Source organism: Chrysemys picta, chromosome 1 (assembly GCF_011386835.1).
Source record: "Chrysemys picta bellii isolate R12L10 chromosome 1, ASM1138683v2, whole genome shotgun sequence".
Lineage (NCBI taxonomy): Eukaryota > Metazoa > Chordata > Testudines > Emydidae > Chrysemys > Chrysemys picta.
The window spans coordinates 137,618,556-137,646,541 of NC_088791.1; the positions used below are offsets into that span (position 1 = coordinate 137,618,556).

A 27,986-nucleotide genomic window follows, 5' to 3' on the forward strand; every position below is an offset into this window, starting at 1 on the left:
TTATTACTGGTGAGCACTGGTGAGCACTGGTCAGCACACACTGGGTTATTATTGAAAAGTCAGTGCTGAGCCCTGGAGTCAGATATTCTGCTCTGTTACTATAGGATTTGTTATTGTAGGGTCACCCTTGGTCACTGGGATTGCACACACAGGTGTGTTAGTTTAAAGTTGTCTGTGATCATTAGGGTGGCACACGCTGGTTTATCATTATTGGGTCTGTGGTCACTGACATCAAGGCGTGTCCGCGCAGGTGTATGATTTGCTCCCGGTAAAGGAGATCAGGGGTTATAATTACCGGGAGCATCATTTGGAGGAAGAAGACGATAATCCTTGTGTGGAACTCAACAACGTCATTATAAACGGATTCATCTACGGACCCATTTCTCCTGACGGTGAAGGGGATGCCTACAATGTTCTCTAGGTGAGCGCCACGTCTCCCTTTAGTGCGCTAAATCGCTGCTAGTTCAGAAGATTTCCTCACCGGATGCTGTCTGAGCTGGGTGCTCGTTAGCCAGCACATTCGAGGTAATAACTAAAGCTGGGCCAGAAAACCCCAGATGGGAACCCCCCAGCATTGAGGCCTGAGTGCCTCTCTCCACCACTGAACTCTAGAGGTTTCCCATCACTAATTTAAACACGACAAGGAGACGTCCTAACAGCTGGGGCAAAGAAATAGAGCCCAGAAATGGGCAACTCCACCTCTGCAGCCATTTTGTCAAAGAGATCCTGTCCCACACGCTCCATATCCCATCTATGTAGGTCTCTGTGAAGTGCCAGTCTCCATTTTATTTACACACGCACTCGCAGAGATGTGCAGAGTGCCGCTCTGAGCCAGCACCCAGGGTAATTACCCAGCCTCAGCTAGTGAGGGTTTGGTGTCCTGCAGGATCTCAGGTTTGTTCCCAGTGGGACTTGCTCCAAAATCACCCAAACCCCAGCACAGCTGACAATGACTGTTAGGCGTCTCAGCAGAGAGGCAGGGGATGGACTGGGCCAGAGAGCCTGAACTCCCTCCAGGGCAGGGCCGAGGCAAGCCGGCAGGGGCTGAGTGCACGGCGCAAGCTTGCACTGCTCATGCCTCTGATGAACCTGCTCTGAGGACACAGAGGACGTCCGTCTCCAGCTGCTGGTCCGGCGCCTTTCACTGACATAGACCTCGCCCTTCGCTTCCCACCAGCCACACTGGCATTGATGTCTCAGGCCTTAGTATCTGCTCTTGCAATGACCCATCCCTGCACTGTGATAAGCCCATCAGAACCCGATCCAGTCCAGATGGCATGTTTATCTCCCGACGTATGGTTTACTTTACCACATGGCTGTCTGGGTTATCTTTTTACAGGCGATGGGTTTAAAAGTCTTCACCAGCACCAAGGTCCAGAAGCCCAGACTCTGCATGGAGAGAATGTACAGTAGAACATATGTACCTCCCGTGGCTGGTAATGGCAGTAAAAGAACTTGCTTTGTTTTACCCTGCTTATACCCCCCGTTAGGTGCGTTTCCTGCTGCCCTCCCTTTCACCCTCTCCTCTGCATGGAAATTAGACCAATTGGACCAGATTCTGATCTCAGCTATGCTGGCCAAAATCCACTAACGTCAGTCCTGAAATAGGAATCTGGTCCATTTCCACCTGCTTGCTCACCTACCTGCTTGCTCCACCTGCTGGCTAACCTTCCACCAGCTAAGGAAATATGCACTGTTGTAACTACACTGATGCAGTGGCAGCTTGCACCCCCTAATGTAGATTTGCTGCACTGGCACAAAACGGCTGCTAAATCTTGTTGACTTTGGTTGCAGCTCTCTCAACCTGGAACAGGACAATTTCCGCTTCCAGGTTTTCACCTTCCAGCAAGTGCTAGAGAAAAACCTAAGCAGAAAGAGAGCCAGGTTCAATGGGGAGGGAGTGTGAACCCACGGGGAGAGTTTAGGATTGGGAAGCAGGAAATCTGTACTCCATTCTCAGCTCTTCCATCAACTTGAACTTGAATGAATCATTTCACTTCTTTGTGCCTTAATATTCCTGTCTGTAAAAGGGGACTAATTATACTTACACAGCCTTGTGAAGAGCTCTGAGATTAGATGGCTAAATATTAGTGTTAATTATGCTCTCAGTTACACTAGTGAAAATGAAGAGTAACCAGATCCAATTACTGACCCTCTAATCCAATGTCCCCATTCCTACTGTAGAACATCAGACTACTGGTCTATATATGTCAGTGTCCTGCCTCCTGACCATATTGGATCAGCACTGTCGTCTTTTTAGTGCAGGATCCCTCTTCAGACAGTGGCCAATGGTGGTTGCTTCCGGGTAAGGTGGAAAACCTTGGTAATACACCTCACTGTGCAGTACTGTGGGGCAAATTTCTTCCTGGCCTATGGCTTCTTATCAACTTGTATCCTGATGCACGATGACTGATATCCCCGATCCTGTGAATCCTAGCTGGTGTCACTAGTGTTGCTGCTGCTCTTAGTCATATACAAAAACATTTTTTTCCCCTGTGAATCTGACTTAGCTACTGCATCTATAATGTCTTGGGGCAGTGAGTTCCACAGGCTGATTCCATATTGAAGTGGATATAGGCAGGGCTCTAGGGGATACTTCAACACAGTCATTACTTCTGGGCTTCCCATACATTCTGGGATTGGAGGTGGGGGAATAAATATGTCCATCCATCCATCCCACCCCTGTAACGGGTGCAGAAGTCTTTAGAAAGCAAACAGTTTGAGATCACAATAGGGCAATAGAGATGTTTTTTCAATGGCTTTGAAAAAGGTTCTAAAAAGATGATGACGCTGGGAGTGGCGTGCGGAAGAGAATAATTGGTTGCAAGCTGAGACAGGTCTAAGTTTGGGTCTGAACATGGCTGAAGTTTATGAGGAAGGGTTATTAGATCTAGGGTTTAGGATCAGGCCTATCACTAACTGGAAACAAAGTGCCATAATTTAGAATAAGGTCTAACACATTATGTCCTCTCTCCCCTTGCCACACATACATTTGCGACAGCTGGACTGATGGATTTCTCCCATTTCGAGCACATCCCCGATCATTTGTATCCCATCATCGCTCATGGCCCAGTGGAGACCATCCGGAAGTATTTCCCTGAGACGTGGATTTGGGATTTAGTTCCAGTGAAGTAAGTGATGTTTATGGGATGTGGTGAGTGTGGTCAACTGGGTTACACAGACACTCGGAAGAAGTTGCTCAGACACCCATGAGATGTGCTTATATCCTTCTGTGATAGATGGAGTACCTTTTGTAGATAGACTAGAGAGAGACAAGCATGAGGGATGGATAGGCAGGTAGAGGAAAGGCGGGAAGTAACTAGTTCTACCAATACACCACATCCACTCCTTCTCCTCTCAGTAACTGGGAGACAATTAATTGTGTGGATCACAATGGACAGTCCCCTGTTAAAAGAGAGAGAGAGAGAGAGAGAGTGTGTGTGTGTGTGTGTGTGTGTGTGTGTGCGTGTGTGTGTGATGTAATTTCTCTTTGGTCTCGGCTCTGGTGCAAAAGTCAGTACTAGCTATGCATTTCATCATTTTCTATAGCTGTGTGTCTGAGGGATTTTCTGTTGTTCACCGTGGAACCCCACCCCCAGTCTTGTTACTTGGATGATTCTTCTGCGGAGCTGGATGTAGGATGGGATGGGAGGAAGTGGTCTGTGGTGAGCCTACAATAGCCAACCAGCATGCACACCCCCAGTGCTCCTGAGGGACCCTGCAGTTACAAAAGGGGGCGTGTGTTAATTCAGGATGCTGTGAGAGACACAGTTGTTTTCCCCAAAGCTAGGAAAGCTCCCCAGATCTCCTTGTTCTTGTTTTGTCACTAGGTCTGTCGGAAGTGCTGATTTGGATGTGACCATCCCCGACACCATCACAGAATGGAAAGCCAACGCGTTCTGCACTTCAAGTGATACTGGCTTTGGCCTGTCCCCGACCGTGTCCCTCAGAGCCTTCCAGCCCTTCTTCGTGGAGCTCACCCTGCCTTACTCCGTGGTGCGCGGCGAGGCCTTCACACTAAGGGCCACTGTCTTCAACTACCTGACCCGCTGCATCAGGGTAAGCGACACTCGCAGCTTTGCTCAGCAGGGGCCAGGGAGGAGACCACATGGGCCAGTTGCAACATGGCTTCCCATCCAAGGGAGGCAGCTGATTGGCCCCTAGGAAAGTGTCTTATTACAGTGGAAAGAAATGGGTGATGGAAAGGAGGAATCTGATTGGCTCCTAGGTGTGTGTTACTATAGAGGTACAGAGTGGGCGTTATGAAAGAAGAAATCTGTTTGGCTGACAAAGGTTTGCGAGCTGCAGATATACCTGACACCAACTTCCTGTGTGGCTGAAGGCACCTGGCCTTAGACCTCCTGTGCCTATCTCATGACCCCATGGCAAGCAAGGTACCTGGGGTGACCACACACTGTGCATCACCCCTTACTCTAGTGGAGACTCCAGGCTTCCTGAAATGGACACATGTGCTTGGCCTTTGGCCTCATGCCGCACAACACCCTCTGCTGCACTACAGCCGCTGGGAAACTCGCTGGCCTGTTGCATCCATGGAAACGGCACTGACTCTTTAGCCCCGCTAGCCTACAGTGTATTCCTGCTCCAGCACAAGGGACTGGAGGGGACTCAGGAAGGGGGGTCCCTGCAAAATTGTGGTGACTTTTCTCTCAGCTTTTATTTAAATGGGTTTCATTCTAGATAAAGTGAAGCGGGAACAAGCTTTACAGTGTTAAGGGCTCCCAAGGCCCTCTCATCCGCTTCCCCATCCCTTTCCTGCCCTTTGCTACGCTCACTGATGGTCCCCAATTCTGTTCCCTCTCAGCTACTCCCAGATAGACCCCCCGCCCCTCACTGCCAGCACTTCCCCTCCTCCCCTAACAAGACACCAGAGGGCTCTCAGACTCATACCAAGGTGGTAAATTTGGGGTCACCACTTTGTCTTTATTCCCACAACTGGTCCCGGGTCCCTCAGGCCCTGCAATCACCTGTTTCTTCAGGGCCATGCACCCAACTCTCTGCCCATCCTCAGTCTCCTGCACCTCCCCAAACCTCGGTACCCCTCAGCTTTCCCCACCTCAATCCCTGCCCCACCAAATCCCTGTGGCCCCCAAACTCCCTGCCCCCTCTCCTCCCCTGCACTGTCCCATCTCCATTTACCCCCAAACCCTAGAACCTGTCTCTGTACAATTGACAGGTCAGCATCTCACTGGCTCCATCTGATGACTTCCGGGCTACCCCTGTGGAGAAGGAAGAAGAATCTTATTGTCTGTGTGTGAACGGACGGAAAACAATGTCTTGGGCTGTGACCCCAAAATCTCTGGGTAAGGGACTTGGCAACTCCAAAATCTCAGGATCAGGGACTAATGGATGGCTCCAAAACCTCTGTGAAAGGGACCAAGTGGCTCTGAAATTTCTGGATCAGATACTGGATGGCTCCAACCTCTCTGGAAGGGACTGATCCGCTGTGAAAGGAGGAAGGCTGGCCTTGTGGCTGAGGCGCTGGACTGGACTCAGGAGACCTGGATTCAGTGTCCTGCTCTTGGGCAAGTCAGTGTCCCCGTGCCTCAGTTTCCCCATCTAATTACTGCGATGGGGGCCATATAAATACCTGGATTGACAGCCTGGTTGGGTCTGAAATTTCTGGAAAAGGAAGATGATGGCTCTGAAACCCTGCAGGGGTCTGGGCGGCAGAATCTGAAGACCTGACCCTGCACTCCCCTCCTCTCCATCTTGCCCTGCCGCATTTGGTGTAGACATTGGCACCGAGGGGTTGGAAGGCCACTGCAGAGCTGTGCTAAAGTGCTAGCCTGCACAATGTGACTTGAGCTCTGCCCTCTTTAGAGAGGTTTCCATGTAATCAAAGCAGAACACCAAGCGAATGACACTGACACCTCTGTAGCTGCAGTGCCTGGCAGAACACTTATCCTCCTTTGTTTCAGGTAATGTGGATTTCTCAGTGAGCGCTGAGGCCCTGAAGACAGATCTGCCCTGCGGGAACGAGGTAGTGGAGACCCTGGACAAAGGGCGGAAGGACACAGTGATCAAACAGCTGTTAGTGGAGGTAGGTGGGCTGTTTGGTCTCTGTGGTGTAGAGACGCCATGATAACTTACTGCAGTGTCGTGACAACTGATATAATGCTGCAGGTCTTCTTGGTTTTATAGGGAAGCCATAATGACTTAATATGATCTCAGCAATAACACGTTCTCTAACGCTGTAAAGGGAAGCCTAACCAAAAGAAGGCTGAGGAGAGATATGATTGCTCTCTATAAATATAAGAGGAATAAATACAAGGGAGGGAGAGGAATTATTTAAGCTCAGTACCAATGTGGACACAAGAAAAAATGGATATAAACTGGCCATCAGGAAGTTTAGACTTGAAATTAGATGAAGGTTTCTAACCATCAGAGGAGTGAAGTTGTGGAACAGCCTTCCAAGTGGGGGCAAAAGACATATCTGGCTTCAAGGCTAAGCTTGATAAGTTTATGGAGGGGATGGTATAATGGGATAGCCTAATTTGGGCAATTAATTGGTCTTTGACTATTAGCGGTAAATATGCCCAATGGCTTGTGATGGGATGTTAGATGGGGTGGGATCTGAGTTACTACAAAGAATTCTTTCCTGGGTGTCTGGCTGGTGAGTCTTGCCCACATACTCAGGGTTTAGCTGATCGCCATATTTGGGGTTGGGAAGGAATTTTCCTCCAGGGCAGATTGGCAGAGGCCCTGGCGTTTTTTCGCCTTCCTCTGCAGCATGGGGCACGGGTCACTTGCTGGAGGATTCTCTGCACCTTGAAGTCTTTAAACCATGATTTGACGACTTCAATGGCTCAGACATAGGTTTGATACAGGAGTGGGTGAGTAGATTCTGTGGCCTACATTGTGCAGGAGGTCAGACTAGACGATCATAATGGTCCCTTCTGACCTTAAAGTCTATGATTCTATAACTTCTTACAGAAAAATATTGGTATCTTGTTACACCGTGTGATTGAAATAATAAGCAAAGGTGATAAGTTTCTCACAGCCATGTCTTTTGGGACAGAAACCAAAGGAGAGTCCAAAGGAGAGCAACAAAAATGATAAGAGGTTTAGCAAACCTGACATATGAGGAAAGGTTGAAAGAATTGTGCATGTTTAGTCTAGAGAAGAGATGGCTGAGGGGAGAACAAGATAACAGTCTTCAAATATGTGCTATAAAGGGAATGGTGATCAATTGTTCTCCATGCCCACCAAGGATAAAACAAGAAGTAATTGGCTTAGATTGCAGCAAGAGAGATTTAGGTGTGATACCAGGAATAACTTTCTAACTGTAAGGGTAGGTAAACACTGGCCCAGGTTACCTGGGAAGGCTGCGGATTCCCCATTATTGCAGGTTTAAGAACAGTTTGGACAAACACCTGTCCAGGATAGTCTAGGTGTACTTGGCTCTGCCATATTCTGAGCGGGATGGATTAGATGACCTCTCAAGGGCCCTTCTAGCCCTACATTTCTATGATTCTGTCCTGTTACAGTCAATCTGTTTTGGCTTTTGCTTTAAAGTTATCCTATATGCCAAGTGAAATTTGAATGATAACTTGGCTACTTTTTCAATATATAGGGATCCAAAGAAATGTGAAACACTCCACACAAAAATTCAAAATAAGTGATTTCTAAACCTCTTCATCTGAAGAAGTATTCACTTTGCTTCTGTCACATTAGTGGAAATGTCCAACTTCATCTTTGGCGGATCTGACAGTTCTGGAAACACAGAGATTTATTTTTCTTAGAATTATGAAGGAGATGAAAATTGGGCTTAAAATAATAGGAGCCTCGTGCAGGGGCGGCTCCAGGTACCAGCACAGCATGCGCGTGCCTGGGGTGGCAAGCTGTGGGGGGCGGCATGCCGGTCGCCGTGAGGGCGGCAGTTAGGCAGCCTTGCCTAACTGCCTGCGGGAGGTCCATCAGTCCCGTGGCTTCGGCGGCAATTTGGCGGCGGAGACGCCGAAGGTGCGGGACCAGCAGATCACCCGCAGAAATGCTGCCGAATCCACGTGACCAGCGGACCGCCCACCGGCGTGCTGCCGAAGGCCGCCTGACTGCCGTGCTTGGGGCAGCAAAAAACATAGAGTAACTCCTGGCCTAGTGGCACCTTTATGGAATGTAGGCGGTGTACTGGTCTTGCCCTGTTATTTTAAAGAACTGACTAGTGCACCACTGAATCAGAAATGCTCATCTGTGTGCGCTAGGCTAACAAAGAGTTAGAGCTGGTTGGAAAACAGGATTTTTTTTCCCCGGTGAATTTTTCATCATAAAAAAAAACTTTAACAAATCTTTGATCACTGCATTTGGATTTCAAAACTAAACTCAACAGCAGATTTGTCACTGAGATTAATTTTGAAAAGACATTTGGAAACAAAACAAAAAACGTTCCTATTAACCTCAAATGTTGTTTTAGTGTGAGGGGGAGGGGGGCGGTGTCAACTTTTGGATTCTCCCCCCTCCTGCCTGCCATACACACACACTTTTTGAAACCTTTTACCTTTTCCGACTGAAGGAAGAGAGGGAAAGGTTTTTTAAAAGTGTGAGAAAGTGAGGGAAAGCCCCTTTTCACACTTGGCTACTGGTTTCCACCTGGCAAAAGTTGGAAAACAATTATAAAAAGGGGGGAAACCTACTATTCTCAGAATAAAAAATTGCAGGGGAGGGGTGTGTTCCAAAAACAAAAGTTGTTTTGACTAAACCCTTTTTTTTCACAACATTTAGTTCCTGAGTTTTAGTCAAAATTGTTTTGGTCATCTCAATAAATAACAGGGCTTCTTCTTTAGCTCAAGCCATGGGGGTCTGGGCCTTTGGAGCAGGAGGAGCTAAGTTCTATCCCTACTGTAGCCCTACAGGACTAATTGGCCACAGTGTGTAATGGTGAATTTCTAGGTGGCCCTGCAGTCACTACAATATGTCATTTCAGGGCACTGAGCGCTTTGGCCCTGACCCAGCAAAGCTTGCTTTACTTTAGGCACATGACTTGTCCCATTGACCTCAGACAGCCTTAAAGTTAAACACTTGGCAGGATCGAGCCCCTACATCCCTTCATTAGCATCACAGCATATTATCAGCACCAGCACAGGCTGTAAAGATGGAAGTTCTCTCTGCGTAACAAGTGTAAGGGGACTGCTGCCCCCTTACTAACATTCAGTGGGGGTGTTTTGGTTGCTAGCTCCCAGCACTAAAAGGGGAAGTGTCAATGGCAAATCAGGAGCCTGAGACTGACAGTCCCCAGGAACAATGGGGAGAGGCCAATTCTCCAGATCAGCCTGATTGAAAGGGCGGGCAGGATAATCAGAGAGTCAGGAGGCCAAGGGGGTCCCGTCCTCTGTGTGAACTGGAATGGCCTGGGTCAGAAAGAGTGGGGCCGAGCTAAGGAGAGAGCAGGGGCCCGAGCTAAGCTGCTGGGAGCAGAGCTGCAGCCCCAAAGCCAGAGCACAGCCCAGAGAGAGCAGACCTGCAGCAACCAGAGCCAGAGGGGCCAGACAAGCAGCCAGGGAGCAGGTCAGAGCTGGGAGCAGAGTCACAGAAGCAGCCCACAGAGCAGACCTGTTCTGGGGCAGAGCTGTAGCAACCAGAGTCAGAGAGGCCAGAGAAGCAGCCCAGGGAGCTGAAGGCAGAGCAGCAGCAGCAGCGCTGAGGCAGTGTGAAGCCGGAGCTGGGGCTGGAGCTGTCCGGAGCTGGGTGTGGTGAGCAGCTGGGGAGAGGAGGGGAACCCTGGGCAGTGGGCCCAGCACAGGGAGACGCCTCAGCCAAGAGGCTCTGCAGGCCAGACTTGGAGGGGGATCGTAACCCTGTCAGGGCGGGTGCAACGCTGGGAAAAAGGGTCCTGCCACCTAGAGCCTGAGAGCGTGTGGCCACCGCCAGAGCAAGTGTCCAACCCGCAGCATCTCTGCAGCACAGCCAGGGCCTGAGAAGGAGCCTGGGACCTACAAGGAACAGACTGTGACCTGCCCTGACGTTCCAGAGACACTGTTTGTGATGTTCCCTGCCACAGAGCGGGGTGATGTTTCCTTCAACCTTTCCCATTTTTCCTTATTCTTTTTTAAAATTAATTGTTAATTAAACAACTTGTATTTGCTTTAAATTGTATGAAATGATCAGTGGGTCAGGGAGGTGCCCAGTGCAAAGAGAGTACCCCGGAGTGGGGACACCCTAGCCCCTGTCCTGGGTGACCACAGCAGGGTTGGGGGTCGAGCCCCCAAGAAATCCTGGGCCCAGCCTTGTCAGGGTTTACGAGGAATCTGCCAGACAGGAGAGTGGAAGGGGAGTCCTCAAGGGCAGGGAGGCCTCTAGGTAAAGGAAGTGGGAGCGAGGACTCAGATCCTTTCAGTAGCCCACTTCACCGGGGTAATGCAGAAGCCAGGAAAGTTCCCCACAATAGCGGAACCATTCTCCCGCTTACACAAGGAAAGTCCACGTTTTACGGTGTGCTAGCAGCAACTAATCACCCATGGTAGAACACTGCAATATCCTCCCCTGGGGAGTGAGGAGGCAATAACTTGTTAGTAGCCGATTTCCAACTATTAGCTGCTGGCTTCATGAGAATTATTATTACATGAGAATTTGCAAGTCTCTTTCTTTCTTTCTTTTTATTTCTTCTCCCCAGCATTGTCCCTTCTCCCCATCACCCCTGGCCAGATGTTTCTGAAACCAGGTGCTCAGTGTCTCTGCAGGTTCTCACCTTTCTCATTTTCCTTCCCCTTCCCTGTTCCTCCCCAACCCGAAGCCTGAAGGGTATGAGAAGGAAACGACCTACAACTTCCTGCTCTGTGCAGCTGGTAAGAACCCCACCCCTCCTGACCTGCCTCTGCAAAGGGAAGGGTGGAAACCCTGGATGTCCGAGTGGAAGAGCTAACTAGAAGCAGTAATCTGGAACTGAAGAAAGTGGGACAGCTCCAGCTGGATAACAAGGAAACGTTTCCTAACACTGAAGGGCTGGAATGGCCCCCATGGGAAGGGCTGGAAGCATAGGTTTCCTGGCCCGGGTCCTGGGGGGATGGGCTAGATGGGATTTAATGTAGGGTTACCATACGTCTGGTTTTTCCCGGACATATCCTGCTTTTCGGCAATCAAACCCCCGTCCAGGGGGGAATTGCCGAAAAGCCAAACATGTCCGGGAAAATGCCGTCCGGGCACTTCCCCTCCCACGGCTGCTCTGCTCCGCTCCTCCCCTCTCAGACTTTAAGAGCCGAGCTGCCCGAGCCAGCGCTACTGGCTTCGGCCAGCCCCCCCTGCCAGGGCCCGTGGAAGGTCCTCTTTTTTTATTTATTTAATGGGGCTTTCCCCTTCTCTCACTCTCTGATTCCATGGAGTGAAATTACAAACTGGAAGGTGCCAGAGAAAGAGCTGGAGACTGCAGTTCCCTTGTCTCACCAGGTGGTGGCACCTCGCTCCATGTGAAGGGCTGGGATGGCGGGTGAGGGGATCCACGCCTGAGAGGGGAGTTGGGGATGGGTGGGGGGTTCACTATAAAGCGATGGACGAATGGAGCTGCTAAAGGCAGGGAGCCCCAGTGCAGTGCCAGGGGAAAGACAGCAGCAGGGGCAGTGTCCTAGCTCCTGTGCTGGGGCCTGGTCACTGCTACACGGGGGGATTTTACTACAATCCCATCTATGTCACTTTTCCCCAGGAAAGACAGTGCCTCAGCCAATGTCCCTGAAGCTCCCAGAGAACGTGGTGCAGGGCTCGGCCAGAGCCTATTTCTCAGTGCTGGGTAAGTGAGGCAGTTCGAAGAGCCTGGCTGTGCATGCTGCTGCCGTCCCTTCCCCGTGCCTGATGGGGTACTGGTCTTTCCACCCGTTCCACTCCTCACCCCGTTGTGCACCCGTCACAGCCCCTCCATTTATCCCCCAGCTACCCACTGCTGTAGTCTCTATTTAGCACTTCACCCCTTTTTCTCTCTCCTTCCCCTGTCTCTGCCTCTGGGCCTACGACTCTAGCAATTCGTCCAGCCTAGTGCTTCCATCTGTCCTTCCAGCAGCACGCCCTTCACTTTGCCTTTCATGTGTCCCTTCTCTCTCAGAGCATATTTCTCTGTCTTCTTTCTCTGTGTTGTGTGTCTCTCTCTTTCCCTCTTATTGCCTGTGATCTCACAAGCCTTTTATGGATGCCTCACACTGGCATCCTTTCTCTGTGGTGCACTCTGCCTCCGCAGGCCGGCTCTGGGCCACACTGACTCCCTGTGTCTCCATCCCCAGGCGATATCCTGGGCACAGCCATGCAGAACCTGCAGCAGCTCCTCCAGATGCCCTTCGGCTGTGGGGAGCAGAACATGGTCCTGTTTGCCCCCAACATCTACGTCCTGGACTATCTGAATAAGACGGGGCAGCTGAGCGAGGAGACCAAATCCAAGGCCATTGGATACTTAGTCAGTGGTGAGCAGGGACGGGGCTTTTGTTTCTTCACTTGCTCCCTTCCAAGCTTGTGCTGGGAGCTTTTTGTGTGTGCCTTGCTCAGATAATGCTCCAACTGGGAAGGATGGACAGACTGAGGGGACCACCTGCCTTTTAGGGGGGAGGGGGAACGCACTTGTATCTTCTCAGCCCTGTCATCCCATTGCTCTCCAGTGTGTGAGCCCAGTGGTAATTCACTCTTACCCAGCAAACCAGACTCGGCTCCCCAGATGGCCTATAGGCCTTCCTAGCCACCAGTGTATTGGCAGCACCGTCACAACTGACCCCTCGTCATTCACCTTTGAACCAGGGCCTCTGACACCCCCTTCCCCCTCACCCCGACCAGAGATCAGAGGTTCTCTTTCCCAGGAGCTACTCCGAGTAGTTACTTCATTAATGGTTGGTGTTACAATTACACATTAGCATGCTTAGATCTAGGGTGACATCTAGGAACGTAGAGACCTCTACTCTCTGGAAGTGCTTGATGGGAGAAGATGGGTCCATGTGGATGAATGATACAGCCTGGGTGCTGCACTGCACTGGGTGCATTTCTGCTGATGACATGCAAGGCGGAGAAGAAGAGCTGGGTTGGTTCTGCAGGTCTGGCAGCAGTAAATGGAGCAAAACCTGGGTTTAAGCCTTGTTTTCACTAGGGGAGAAGTGTCTGTTTGTGACACATTTAGCCGACTTGTAGTTTTAATACATGTTAGTTGATCAAGGTAAACTCTAGGCTCCTCGCTAAGGTTAACTCAGCCAGCTAACATGTGTGAAACTACAAGTGCCTTGTCTGTGTTAGGATTGAAACACGTGTTAGCTAGCAATGTTGGTAATGCTCTTTTATTCCTAATGTGGACATGACCTTTGCCAGTAGCCATGACTCTGAACACACATGGGGCAGAGCTGCTGAGTGACAAGGGGCCCTTTCCACATAGTCACTTTTCAAAACAGCCCCAGTTTGGGTCACACCTTTGATTATTCCTCATTCTCCATTTCTGCTCCACTCTGTTTTTAATGAGGGTTAGCAATCTTTCAGAGACAGCCTTCCCATTTATTTTAGGTGCTGCAAAGGGATCCTTGAACCTGGTATAGGTGGCTAGTAGATGCACATCATAACCCTGTTGCCTGTACTTTCTTTTAATGCCTAACAGAAAACCCAGGCCTCTCTGCTGAGACACTGGGGCTGTTTTTAGGAATGGGAGGCCTGCCTGACTTGTGTACTCTACATAGGACCTGCTTCTGCGTCTAAGGCTTGATCTAAACCTAGCTTTGTACCAGTGTAACTATTTCAGTTAGGAGGTGATATTTTACCAAAATAATTTAATCAGTACAACCCCTAGTGTGGATGCAGTTCTACTCCCTTCCCATCTGGGAAGAAGCTGTACTGGTATTAGCACTTTTATACTATCCTAACTACTTCCACACTGGGGGATTCACAGCATTTTAATGTTACTGGTACAATTAAAGCAGAATGTTTGTGTGTAGACAGGGCTGAAAATTCTCTTTTCCTGGCTGACGTCTACACCTGGACTTTATTGCAGTAAAACCCAATTTCATTCTCCCTTTCAGGTTACCAGACACAGCTGAATTACAAACACCGGGACGGCTCCTACAGCACATTTGGGCCACGTTATGGGCAATCAGGGAACACCTGGTAAGATTTCAGTGCTGCTGAATTCTTTCCCTTCTCTTGTTATAACCTGGAGCTTGCCCATTGTTAACAGGTGCTGATCATGAAGGGGAGGAGCTCTAGAGCTGATGATGTGGGATAAGGCAACTATGGGAGGTGGTAGGGAAGGGAGATCTCCTTTAGTTCATATGCTAGAGGCCTGCAATTTTGGATTAATAACCATTTACAGCCCCCCTGATTCCCTGCTCAGCTCAGGTTAGAGCAGCCTGGGGCCTGTTCTAACTTGCTCCAGGTGGTCACAGTCCCCTGAGGACCATACATCAGCTCGGTGTGTCCAGAACACAGCACACTCTAGCCACTCACTCTCTCTACCAGGGGCTATATGGAGGGTGGCATAAAAGTGCCGGCCAAAGATTCCCCTGCTGGGTGACTTGCTGGTAGTTTCAGCTCCCTTTGTGTTACCTGAGCAGAGTGCAGGGGTCAGAACAGGGTAGAGAATCCACCCAGAAGTCCTGATTATGGATACTTGTCCATTCTGAAATTATGTGTTTGACCCTCCGATGGAAAATTTGGCCACCACTGCCCTCAGGATAATGAGGTGGCTGTTAACTCAGGGTGGAGCCATCACAGCCCCTCAATGCTTAGTGCATGCCTTGCTGGGTGAAGAAACAGGTTCTGCAGGGAGTGGTGGGTGGGCAACTCTGTAGGGGTTGCTCTTCTCTCTGCCGCTACTGACTCTATGGTGTGGTGCTAGGGGGCGCTGTGCTGCAGGGAGCGGGGCGGGTGGCTCAGTAAGGGGCATTCTCCCTCTGAGTGCTGACCCCAGTCTGATGCTAGGGGGTGCTATGCTGCTGTTTTTATAATAAGAAAGTGCAGAGCCAGTGTCCTGGCCATTCCTGGTCAATGAAGATGCTGAGGACTGTTCTCCCAAGGGTTCTGGACAACCACCTTCTACCCCCTAAACTGTGCCCCGGCCGTTTGAAACCAATGCAGGAAGCTGGCTCACTTCCTGTCCTATAACGGGCAGTTTTGCTGTGCCCTGTCAGACGACTGCTGGGTCTTTCCCCCAGGCTCTGCTACATGTCAGTAGGTGTCTGAGTGAGATAATGGTTCCCTGGCCCATGGCCACCAGCTCTCTGGCCCCTGCTGCTTCCCCTCAGGCTGGCGATGCCCCAGGACCCCGTCCCCTCCAGCGAGCACAGGGCATGGGAGGGAGCTCTCACCGCTGTCCGCTCTCTGTCGCAGGCTGACGGCCTTCGTCCTCAAGTCCTTCGCGCAGGCCCGCTCTCACATCTTCATCGAGGAGAAGCACATCCAGGACGCCCTGGCCTGGCTCACTGGCAAGCAGAAGGACAACGGCTGCTTCCGCAGCTCTGGGACGCTCCTGAACAATGCCATAAAGGTGACGTATCCATCCAGCTGGCTTCCCTTGGGCCTCGTGGGACCCATACAGGACTCCAGTGACACGGAGAAAGCCTGCAACGGTGCATGGGAACAGCTCAGCCACTGCAGCATATGGGACTGGGGCAGGGGGTTTGGAAATGGGGGAGATGGGATCTACCAAGGGAGGCAAGAGTGGGGGAGAACCATACTGTACATGGAGCGACCATGGGTAGGGGAAAGAAGAGGGGCAGATACCTGGAAGCTACCATAGTGTGGGAAGAACAGGGATGTAGAACGCCCCGGGAGGAGGGGCCAGTGGGCGGGGTTTCGGGGTTAATGTCTCTCTCTGTGGTTCCCTGCAGGGCGGGGTGGACGATGAGGTCACGCTCTCTGCCTACATCACCATCGCGCTGCTGGAGATTCCTCTGCCTGTCACTGTACGTACCTGTAACCCCTCAAGCCACAGACAGAGCTGGGGACCCCCCAGTCAGCAGCCTCCCATCCCGAGAGAGAAGCCTTTAAAAAAGGGGGAAATCCAGTCAGAAAAGACTTTAAATTGAGGTCCAAATCTGGAACTGGAATTTCTCTGCAGCTTCCCTTCCAGTCCAGGGCGCTGGTTCTGTCTCCTCTCTAATCCTTTTATATGATCTTTATTTAAAAATTTTTGAGGTGGCGTTTGCTTGATCCTCTCTTACAAGCCTACGGCTTAGAGTTTTACAAATATTTAGCACTTGGGTAAATAACACTTAACCCCTTGGCAGTTGGCACCAGCCAAATGGGTCCCCATCAAGGGCTGATTTCTGTTCTCCTTCAGTTAGGTCTGCTCCACACCCAGAAATCGCACTGGTAAAAGTTTTATCATCAGCGAGCAACCGAAAAGACTATATTGGTGCAGTGAGTTGACACTGGGCCAGTTGTGCCAGCGCGTTGTGTTCACCTAGTATCAGGCCAGATTGGCAAAAGTGTGGTGCGTTGTGGGTAGGCATCCCAGTGCCCTCTGTGCCGCTTTCAGCAGCACTGCCTTGTGGGGAAATGTTGCTGTGTAGCTTTCGCTGTGCTTGTGGGAAATGTTCACTCGGCACGTGGGACAAGGTAGCAAGTAGCAGGAACAGCTGTGGCTGTGGAGAATGTGCTGACTGTGTAAAAGCCAGGCGGGCTTCCCATCATTGGGCCCTTGGTTCAAAAGTTCTGCCAGACAGTCTCTGCTAAAGGGAATGTTGCACTGTGGGACTGCAGTGGGCGACCTCTCCCCTCCCTCTCTCAGCCCATGTCTCTCTCCCCACACAGCACTCTGTGGTCCGTAATGCTCTGTTCTGTCTGGAGATGGCCACAGAGCAGGGAGGAAACCATGTGTACACCAGGGCGCTACTGGCCTACGCCTTTGCCCTGGCAGGGAAGGAGGAGAAGCGCAGGGCACTGCTGGACTCGCTTGACAAGGAAGCTGTGAAAGAGGGTGAGAGTTCCCGACGGGCCCTTCTCCTGCATCCCAGCCCACTGGCCCTACCTCCCCCACTTGTAAGGTGACCATGCACTGAGAATCATATACAGGTGCTCAGAGGGGAAACCACAGGAGAGGAAAATTAGGAGGGACCAGGACCAGGCGGGAGAACATTATTTGACTTGAAGAAACAAGATTGAGAGAGAGGCATCCCAGGCAGCCAGAGCCGGGCCCCGGCACATTTCTGACCTCACAGCATGTTGTATCCCTGCCCTTTTAAACTGGTCATTGATTGTATCCTTCAGTATCCAGCCTACCTATTAGGTAAAATGTCAACAATCCCTTTGCATTTGTCTCCCTTGCGTTTGCCCTTTCCCTTGTCCCTGCCTTCCCTCCATTTGCCCTCTTCCTCTACTCTGGAGCTTGTTAGCTTTTCCTCTGTTTGTTTCAGTCTGTTTTCCCCTTTTCTATACTGTGAAATAACTGGTTTCTCCTTCCCCCAAGTCTCCAAATCTCTCTCCTGCCTCCCACACCAAAAGCTCTCACATACTCCCTTCTTCCCTGCCCACAAAATCACAAGCATACTGTCCCCCTCCACTGCAACACCATCTTCTTGAGCAATGGATGGAGAGGTTTCCTTTGAGGGTACCTCGGCTACTGGCACAGGCCCCTGCATCTCTGGTTCTAACAGCGGAAAGTCCAAGGTGCTCAGGATACCCTTCACCTGTATGTCTCCACTGTCCAATAACCTGTGTGCATCATCACAGGGGGATCCCATTGGCCGGGGTGACTTTTTGGTTGCTGGACTCAAGAACCACTCTGGGGCTGCACTGACCAAGGACAGAAACTGTGGGTGAGGTGACTGTTGGGTTACTGGATTTAAGACCCTGAGGGGAAAAGGACACTAACAAACTTACTTGGGGGTGGGTTTTTTGCTCATGGTTTGTGTTATGAATCTTGTTTGTGGTGTTTCCCCAACATTATGCTGCATTGTTTCCCTCCTTTATTAAAAGGCTTTTGCTTCACTCAGACTCTGTGCTTCCGAGAGGGGAAGTATTGCCTCTTAGAGGCGCCCAGGGGGGTGGTATGTAATTGTCACTGGGTGGGGGATTGAGCCGGTTTTACGTTGTGTTATTGAAAAGGAACCCCTAGATACTGAACCCGGCCCTTGTTGCTGCCAACTCTGACGGGCAGAAGGGTTACATTTTTGTGGGTCTCGTCCCTCCATCATAAAATGCCAAGTACAGTTCTACTGTCCTTGATTCACATAACCAGGATAACAACACTTTATTAGTCCTGCCCCAATAACAAAGAGACTGGGGATCCCACAGCAGTCAAAGTGACCATTTGGGCAAGCAGCCCCATCATGCTAGGTGGGGTGGGTGTGCCCATGCAAAGGAGGTCAGCCCCTGAAGTCCTTTTCCACAGCTCACCACCAGGTGTCAGGGTAGAGCTCCTTCTGACTCTGCTTACATAAGGAACTTTTATTCTGGTATAACTGTGCTCAGACCAGGGGTACCAGTAGAAAAGTTACAGCCCTAACCAAAATAGTTGTAGTGGCACAAAATCTGTGTGTTGGCTAGGTCTTAGAGGCGTCTTCTCTCCCTTCCACCCTTCTTGAGTGTCTCTCCCCTCCTCCCCAACCATGTGTGCAGGTTCTCTCCCTCCCTTTCCTGCCCTCCTCCCTAGGATCTCTCACCCAAGGTTTTTCTTTCCTTCTCCCCTGGTTTCTCCCTCCCTCTCCCCGCTCCTTTGGGTCCAGCTGTCTCTACCCTCCTCTCCCCCTTTGCCTCAGGAGGATTCCTGTCCCCCCCACCCTCCCTCCCCAGGACTGTCGCCCATTTTGAGGAGGGAGCCTGTTGCAGGGGGAGGAAGCAGCTCAGTGGCATCTAGCTTGCTCCACCCCCCCCCCCGGCTCTGGTGGCTACAGCAGCCCAGGGGTGGGCCAGCACCGAGAGCAGCTCAGGGGGCAGCAGGTGAGGCAGAGGATGGTTTGGTCCAAGGGACATTACATGGAGAGAAGCATCAAGGGGGCACATTTTAGGACACTGGGAGATGCCTTACAGCTCCCCAGACATAGGGGGTATTACCAGGGAGGAGAGAGTTGGGGCCGGGTCCCCTTTCCCTAGGGCAAGTTCCTGTGAGGATGGTTTGATTGTTGCTTTTTTTAAGGTGCTGAAATAGTCATATAAAGACAAAGGGAACTTTTAAAAAATGAGAGCTGGGGCCGGGGCTGCCGGTGCCTAACTTTGTAGCGACACAGGTGTATCTGGGGGTCCCACCCCCCCACACCTCAGTGCTGTGAGTGAGCATATCCTGAAACCCTGACTAAATGGTACCATTCCCACTGAGCAATAGCACAGCTCTGCCGGTGTCTTCGCTGGCTCTGCTCCATTCCTCACTCCAAGCACTGCTCCTCGCTCTGAACACTCGTTCCATGGGAGCGATGGCCCCTGGTCAGCACAGAGTGACGTCTGCTCCCTATAGCAACAGACAAACAAAGAGGAGAAGCCTGATGTTTGGACTGATAAAATGAAAAAACAGATCATTCCGGGGGGACCCAAATTAAGGTCCTGGTGTCCCAGGAAATCCCAGGAAGAACTGGGACTGTGCTGGTAAGACAAGGACTTATGGGCTCTTCACCCCGCTGGAGTGGGGTGTGACCATCACTGCTGTAACCCTTCGGCCTTGAGCGCCTGGGGCCACTTAGCGACCTCACACTTTTTTAGAGCCCAATAAAGGCTGCTACTGTCCATTCCTGGGATGTGCCTTCATAAGATAAAGGGGATGTAGGCACAGAGGTGGCAGCCTGATTAGTCACTGAGTGTTCGTACCACAAGGTTTGTATAAATCCACTCGACCAGCAAGTGAGGGACTATTTAATCCTTTCACGTCTCATGTCAATATGCCAAACGAGCTCAGGGGGCTCTGTTCTCCCACCTGCAGCAGCAGCAATAACCCCCTTAGAAATGGCATGTACTAAGCATCTGTATTTCCTTCTCTCCTGCCCTCCCTCTCCCTTCTCCCGCTGCAGATGGCTCCATTCACTGGCAGAGGCCTGGGAAGGAGCCGAAAGCCGATCTCCTCTTCTTTCACCCCCATGCTCCTTCTGCCGAGGTGGAGATGACATCCTACGTGCTCCTCGCTTATCTCACCACTCAGCCGGCGCCATCCCAAGATGACCTGTCATTAGCAGCTCAAATTGCAAAGTGGATCAGCAAGCAGCAGAATCCCAACGGGGGCTTCTCCTCCACCCAGGTGAGTGGTTCTCCTCCCCAGCGTCAAACACCCAGGGCAGGAGGGAGAGGCAGACAGGAGAGGGCAGGAGACAGACAAGCAACCTGGTGGATGGGGGAGGCTGCCCTGGGGAGGGGGCAGTCCCCTCATTGTACAGTTTAGATCATGGGATAGTCACAGCATGGAGCATAGTGACATCCAATCCCCACAGGCTCCGGTGGGCTAATGAGGCGAGAGATGGACAAGTGATGCTCCTGTGTACGGAGGGCAGAAGATTCGCCCTGAGCACCCACGAGTGCAGTGCCATCCCCAGCTGTCCCCAGCACTGACCTCATCCAGCCAGGCCAATTCAGCTCGGGAGCTGAGGCCTCCCCAGAGAAGCAGCAGCAGCCAGTCACTTCCAGACACACCCAGGGGGAAGCGCCATCCTGAGTGACAACCAAACAGGAGGTGCCGCCTCCCCCTTTGAGCAGGTGCAGGCCATGTTGGTGCTTGGAGGCTGGGACCTCCGGGAGTGACCTCTCTAGACAGGACCAATCATTGGCCCCATGTTCCACCATTTCCCTGGTTGGCTTGATACCCACAGGGCTGAAAGACTTCCTTATAGCCCATTATTGAGCCTCCTGGCTGCCTCACCATGGTCCTCTCTGAGCCACAGGCAGCTCCCATTTCACTTGGTCTGTCTGTCCTGAGCTGCCCCTTCGGGCAGGTGTCTTCATGGGAGGGTGGGTGGTATCTTCCCCCAGCTCCTTTCAGTGGAGTGTCAGAAATACCAGATCCCCAAAGTTCCCAAAGGTATTTAGACACCTGGCTGCTTTCAATGGGAGAGAGGTGCCTAAATACCTTGGAGGATCTAGGCCCAAGGGAATAGGGAGCATGGCGTGTGCTGGTGATGGGGAGAGAATGGGTGAAAATGGGAAAAGCCGACCTTTCTGTCTCTCTTCTCCACCTGAGCAGGGCATTGGTGTGTTGGAGGAGCTGTCGGGATGGGGACTCCAAGCTCATGGAAATGGCTAATTTATCCCCTTGGGTGCCTGGGCCCATCTCTTGTCTGGCAGGACACAGTGGTGGCGCTCCAGGCCCTGTCCCGATACGGAGCTTCCACCTATGCCAAGAGCGGAGGAGCGTCCACAGTGACCCTGCAATCCACAGGGAATTTCCAGGCCCAGTTCCAGGTGGATCATACGAACCGTCTGCTGCTCCAGCGTGTGGCACTGCCAGAGGTGCCAGGGGACTACAGCACGGGGGTGACAGGAGAAGGATGTGTCTATGTGCAGGTATGGGGCCCTGGGAGAGGGAGAGGCTGCTGCTGATGGGAGCCCATCTCATTCCCATGGAGATGGCAGGGTGGGTGGGCTGGGTAGGGAGGGAAGGAAAAGAGAGGAAGAGATAGGGGAGGAGAAAATAGGAAAGAGGTATGAGGAGGAGAGAGAGTTGACAGAGAGAGTTGGAGAAGGGGGAGAGAGAGAGAAGAGATAAAGGAAAGAATGAAACTGAGCGGAGGGAAGGAGATGGACAGATGGAGACACACAGAGAAATGTGTATTCTCTTTCAGACCAGCCTGAGGTACAACGTGCTCCCCAAGCCAGGCGAGGCGCCATTCGCGCTGGAGGTGCACGCAGTCCCCAAGACATGTGACAGCCCCAGGGCCCAGAGGACCTTTGACATCTCCATAAACATCAGGTAACTCCCCCTCGCAGGGCCAAGCCTTCTGGAGCAGCCTTAGGGTTGGGGACACGTCATTCCAAGAGCCTCCAGGGGTGAGGGGAGATCCCAGAAAAGTAGATTTAAATCAATATTTTTCTAAAAATTAAAAATGGATTTTTACATTAAATCATGGTATTTTCTTAATTGCAATTGCTCTTTTCAATGTCAATCAGATTTTGTATTTCTGTGTTATCAGTCTTCCCCCCCCCCCCCAAATTGTTAAAGTGATTGTTTTGTCTTGTTACTCTGAGAGCTTCAGTAACATCCTTTGTGTGAGAGAAACACAAACTCAGACACAAAACTGCCCGGCCAGTAGCCCGTCCTCTATCTGCAACCACCACCACCCTCCCACAGAGCGAATTACCCCCAGTCACAGGAACTGAATGATTTGACTTGACCATTCTCCTTCAGCAGGATTTGCAGTCTGAGTTCAATCAGACTCGTGCTCCTAAATCACTTCGGTGCTTTTATAAAACCCACCCTTAGCTGCCAAAATATGGGCTTAGCGGTGTGTATATAAAAAAGCTCACAATTGCTTTGCTAGTGTATGGAAATAACTTCCCAGTGCTAACACTAAACCAGTTTGGATCTGAAGTGACAGAAATTTTATCCCAATAAAACCGATGTTTTTAGTAATAATACAGTTTTAGCCCCTGATGCTGCAAACACTTCTGCACGTGCGCCAGTTTCCTCACCTGTGCCTCTGTTCATGTGACTGGAACTTGGTACCTGCTAAAAAGTTTGCAGAAACAGCACCTTCACTTCCAATATTTTGGTTTTTGTGTGCAGAAGTTTTGTAAACTTCTAATAGGATAAGTTAGTTTAGCACACACCGTAATCTAAAGTTTTAATTGCACAAACCTTTACACTGATTTTCAAAACCTTCCTCCGCAAGCGCTGGAGGGAGGCCCGGGAGACTCAGGGGAAGCGCGGGGCCGGGGTAGTGAGAGTCCGGCCTGGTCCCTTGCAGGCAGGACTCAGTTGGGTGGTAGGGCGAGGAGGGGGGCGGCCCGCGGGGCCAGGCGGTGGCTGTTCTCACCCCCGGCCAGCGGGACTCGGGAGCAGCCGCTGCTGCAGCTCCCACTGCCGCGGGGGAGGAAGCGGCCATGGCGCTCGGCGGCTGCGGCTCTGGCGCCCCCGAACCTCCCGAGCCGGGGCCTGCTGCGGGGACCCAGCAGCGCGCACGCTGCGCCCAGCCCAGCCCCTGGCCAGTCGCGTCTGGGCTGCTGCCCAGCTGGTGCTATCCCGCGGTGGCCCCGGAGTGGGGGCAGCAGGCCCCAGCCCCCCAGTCCCGCAGGGGAACGAACGGGGCTGGGCTGCCGATGCCTCCACCCCGGGGCCGCCACGGGATAGCACCAGCTGGGCAGCAGCCCAGACGCGACTGGCCAGGGGCTGGGCCCAGCGTACGCGCTGCTGGGTCCCTGCAGCAGGCCCCGGCTCGGGGGGTTCGGAGGCGCCGCAGCCGCCGAGCGCCATGGCCGCTTCCTCCCCCCGCGGCAGTGGGAGCTGCAGCAGCGGCTGCTCCCGAGTCCCGCTGCCCGGGGGGACAACAACAGCCGCCGCCTTGCCCCGCGGGTCGCCCCCCTCCTCTCCCTACTACCCAACTGAGTCCTGCCTGCTCGGGGCCAGGCCGAACTCTTACTCACCCCGGCCCCGCGCTCCCTCTGAGTCTCCCGGGCCTCCCTCCAGCGCTTGCGGAGGGAGGGGGAATGGTGAGCCCGGGGAAGAGGCGGGGATTCGGGGAGGGAGCCAATCGGGGGAGGAGGGGGCGGAGTCGGGGCAGGGGGGGGGGCGCGAGCACTTCCGGGCTCTAGGCTCCGGGGCATTTCCTTGTTTGTCCGGTTGTCCCGACCGCACATCGGTCGGGACGCGGGACAAACAAGGAAATATCGGGACGGTCCCGATAAAATCGGGACGTCTGGTCACCCTAACTACAGCCCACTTCTTCGGATGCATACCTAAATCAAGTTATTTAAATCCCGATTTCAATTGCTCCCTCCTCCTGCCCCCACCAATGATGGGCATATTTTAACTAAACCCCTTAGTTAAGGGATGGGAAGTCCTGTGCTTGAGGGACTTTCAGCAAACTTACACTGCTCCAGGGCAGGACTGAGGGGCATTGGCAGGGCTGTGTGGGGAGCCCAGGACTGGAATAGCAGGGGCTGCAGGGCAGCAGTGAAAGCTAGTGGCAGGACAGGGGGCCACTGAGGGTGGGAGATGCTGCAGGTCAGGGTTGAGGTGCATCAGCTCTGTGCTGAGATGTATGAAACCTTGTTTCATTTCCCGCTTGGTCTCCCAGTTACACAGGGAAACGCCCCGTCTCCAACATGGTCATCGTTGACGTTAAGATGCTGTCAGGATTCATCCCTGTGAAGACATCAGTGAGGAAGGTAACGGCCCTTCTGTGTATGGGCGGCAGCTCCCCAGGGGTATCTGCCCCACACCCCAGCGGAATCCAGCTCCCCACAACCCCAACCTCACGCAGTGGCCATCCAGCGCCCCTTGACTCCAACCTCACTTGACGGGTATCTGGCCCCAGGTTAGCTCCAAACCCCAGCCCCTCATTTGCAATCTGGCCCCTCCCTAGTCCCTTCTCCAGCATCAGGACCCCCCTTGTCTCCCGTCTCTTTGATCCCATCTTTTCTTTCTGACCCTCCTCTGATCCCCCACTCCTTCCCCGTCCCATCCCACCCCCCTGAGCTCCCACTCAGTGACTCCCTGATGAATTGTTATGCACAGGGTGAGCAGGCCCGGTTGGAGGCACCTCACAGTCTCCCTTGAAGGGGGCAGCGTTCGTGTAAGAGGAAGTCAGGATGGGCTCGTGGGGTGCTTGGGAGAGAGAATGAGGAGCCTCCACCTCCCTATGCCCCTCTCTGCTCCCCCAGGCCCAAGAACCCCCCCCCTGCCCCCCCCGCACACACACACTGCAACTGCTGAGCCCACCCCAGGCCCTGCATCTTCTCAGGGAGACCCAGATGGTGGGAGATGCCCCTTCAGGGGCCCTGAGGTGAGATCTCACCAGATTAATGAAGCCTGTGAGAACAGGGAAGGCAGTGCCCACAGCCACAACCCTCCCCTCAGGGGACGGGTCAGACACTGAGCTGATGCTGCACTTGATAGAGGCCCAGTCCCACAGGGTGACTTAGGGTTCCCAGATATTTCAAAACGACAAGCCCTAATGAGTCTCAAAACAAGCCCCAAATGCACCACTCCTTGAACAACCAACCGTAAGCACTGAGGATATATTCCTCCCACCTTCCCCACATAACACCCCCACATAACACCCCCACACACACACTGCGACACCCCCCACACTCTTTGCCAAACCGGATGATCCACGGTGGCAGGTAGCCCCATAGGGGCCTGCCCACCACGGGGCTGACTCACTAAAAGAGCCGTGCACCCACCCGTGGGGATGGACTGCCTGGTCAGGACGCTGGCCCCAGGTCCAGTGATACAGCTGCCAGCACCTCTAAGCAAGAACCTCCTAACACCACCCCCTGCACCCAGTCATTGTGGGAGGGCTCTGGCATGGACAAGGGTGACTCCAAGTGCCAGTGAGGCAGGGAGGGTGCCTGATTGTTGCCAGCTGGGGCCCTTAGTCTTACCGGGGGTATCGGAGTTCGGGGAGTCCAGGCTAGTGCTCCTCTAAGTCCTCTGTGTGCTGAGCTGTCTCCCAATCCATCCTGGCTTGCTGCCACGGTCGCAGTCTTCTTGCTGCCACTGGCAGCCGCGGGCAGAGTGCCACATGGTGGGCTGCGTGGTAGGTGGTGGCGGCCTGGTCTCTGGGTCAGGTTTTGGAATTCGGATGCTCTCAGGCTGGGGCATTTCACACCTCAGTGCACTAGGTGGGTAGGGCCACGCTAGAGACTCTACCCCTTCCTTTAAGGCACCAGCATCCCATTGCTTAGGGCTCTGGGGTGGTTCGAAGCGAGGCTCACTAACATCCTGCTTCTCTCCCTTGGCCACTGGCAGCTGGAAGGACATAACCACATCCACCGCACAGAACTGAGCACCAACCACGTGCTGCTCTACATGGAGCAGGTGAGTGCTCAGATGGGGCCGGGATGGGCCAAGGAGAGTCACCCCCATCGTACCTGCGATAGAGGCACTGAGTGGAGGGAATCTCCCCGGCCAGGGCCAGGAAAGACAAACCCATGTATCCGCCGCCAGCTGCTGCTGCTCCTCAGTATTTCCCTTCAGCACTTCATGCTCCCCCAACATACAGAGCCTACGGGTACCGGGGAGAGCGGCTCGTACCCGGGGCGGGGGAGGGCAGGGCTTCTCCCTCCTCCCCCAGGGCCTGATCCTTGCCAGGCCCTGCAGCCAAGGGGGGCAGATGCTGGACCTGCAGGATCATGGGGGGGGGTAATGGGGGGACACAGGAGGGAGCAGGGCCGTCTCTACCATTTTTGACACCCCAAGCAAAAAAAAAAAGCTGCTCTGACTGTGCCGCCCCAAGAATGGATGGAATGTCGCCCCTTAGCCTGTGGCGCCCCACCGCTTCCTCCGCTGGTGCCTGGAGCCAGCCCTGGGGGGCAGGTGGGGAAGGAGAGGATGAGGTGGCTCAGAGCATCCTCCTGAGTCTCGTCCGTTTCCCCCTTGACCCCAGGTGAGCAATGTGACTCAGAGCTTCTCCTTTGCGGTGGAGCAGGACTTCCCTGTGCAGAGCCTGAAGCCGGCACTGGTGAAAGTCTACGATTACTACGAGACGGGTGCGTGTGGGGGCAGGGCTGGGGGGACGTTAGCTCCCATGAGCATGTCACAGGGACGGGAGAGGCCACAGTCAGAGCCACAGGGGACCCGCTGGGCTCGGGATTGTGTTTGGCCTCGTTCTCTCGATGATCCACCTCCTGTGCTGCCTCCTGAGGGTGGGAACAGGCCTGGGGCTGAGCTGGGAACCTCACACCAGCGCTGCCTCCTCAGCGACTGCCCACGCAGGTTCAAAGGCAAACCCCATTCCCTTCTCCTCCTGCTTCCGACCCGAATGGCCCTGCCGCCACCATCCCTGGCACTGGTTTGCCCCATGCAGACAGCGTCCCCCTCTCATCTCTGGACGCAACAGGCCCGTCTCAGCAGCGTCACCCCTCTCCCAGATGAGAGTGTGGGGCACACCGGGATTATGGGCGAGGGATCATATTCCACTGGCCTCATGCTCGCACCACGAGCCCCAGACCCCTCCCGCACTGTAGAGGGAAGGTGCCAACCCAGGTGGGTCAGAGCCAAAAGGATCTGGGAGGGTCCTGGGTTCAGATCCTGCCCTGAGATCCCAGCTCTGGGTGTGACCTGGGGGAGGCACATTCGCTCCTCCACCTCCCCAGCTAGGACATCGGGTGGCAAAACCAGAGCCCAACAGCAACCCCGGCGGTTGTGTGTCAGACGAGGTGCAAACGGACATAGGGCACCTGGCACAGACCCGCTGGAGATGCCTGTTGCGCTGTAGCCCTGGGGTAACTTTTGCCTTCCTCCCATGGAGCCCAGCTGAGGTTCCCCCAGTGCCTCTGGAGACAGGGCTCCCTCCCCTCCTGCCTGAGATCTCTGGGGCGGTGCCAGCTCTCTGCCGCAGGGCCTGCTGGAAGTGCGAGGAGTCCTGCTTGGGTCTCACACAGCCCTGATCACATCTCCCTTCCCTTGTGTCTTCCAGATGAATTTGCCATCGCTGAGTACAGCGCCCCCTGCAGCAAAGGTAGCGTATGAAGAGCCATTTCCTCCCCTCGTCCTGCTCACAGCACCCCCGGATCTACTCCCCACTGCGAGAGCTCAGCTCCAGGCAGTGCATCCCCGGTGCAGTCGGAACTGGTGGCTGCACAGGGGTTTGTTGCCTGCACTGATGGCGTCTTTGCTTATTCCGGGGGACAGAGGCTCCTTTCATCCCTCACTTCACACATCTCCCTGCTGCAGCCTCTGCCTCGTGAGCCGTATTGAAACTGTGTCATTGCAGTGGTTTATGAGAGGCACTTCCAGGGGCGGGGCGAAGGCTCCAGCCCAATCAGAGCCAGCAAGTCCCTGCCATCTCACTGGGTCACTTGTCTGTGTGACGTTTTCAGAGATGGGCTGTCCGGGCTCAGATCAAATAAGAACTTGAGGCCGCTCAGCCTGTCCTCTAAGCTCCAACTCCTTGCACCCCCCTTTCCCCAGCAGTTGGGTCTGAACTTCCTGCTTCTGGGTAGGATCAGAGGAG

General features: G+C 53.2%; 1 pseudogene; it reads left to right on the top strand.

Moving 5' to 3' along the window:
* Positions 1-27,986, top strand: part of LOC101947865 (alpha-2-macroglobulin-like) — a 62,820-nt pseudogene that overhangs the window by 33,931 nt on the left and 903 nt on the right.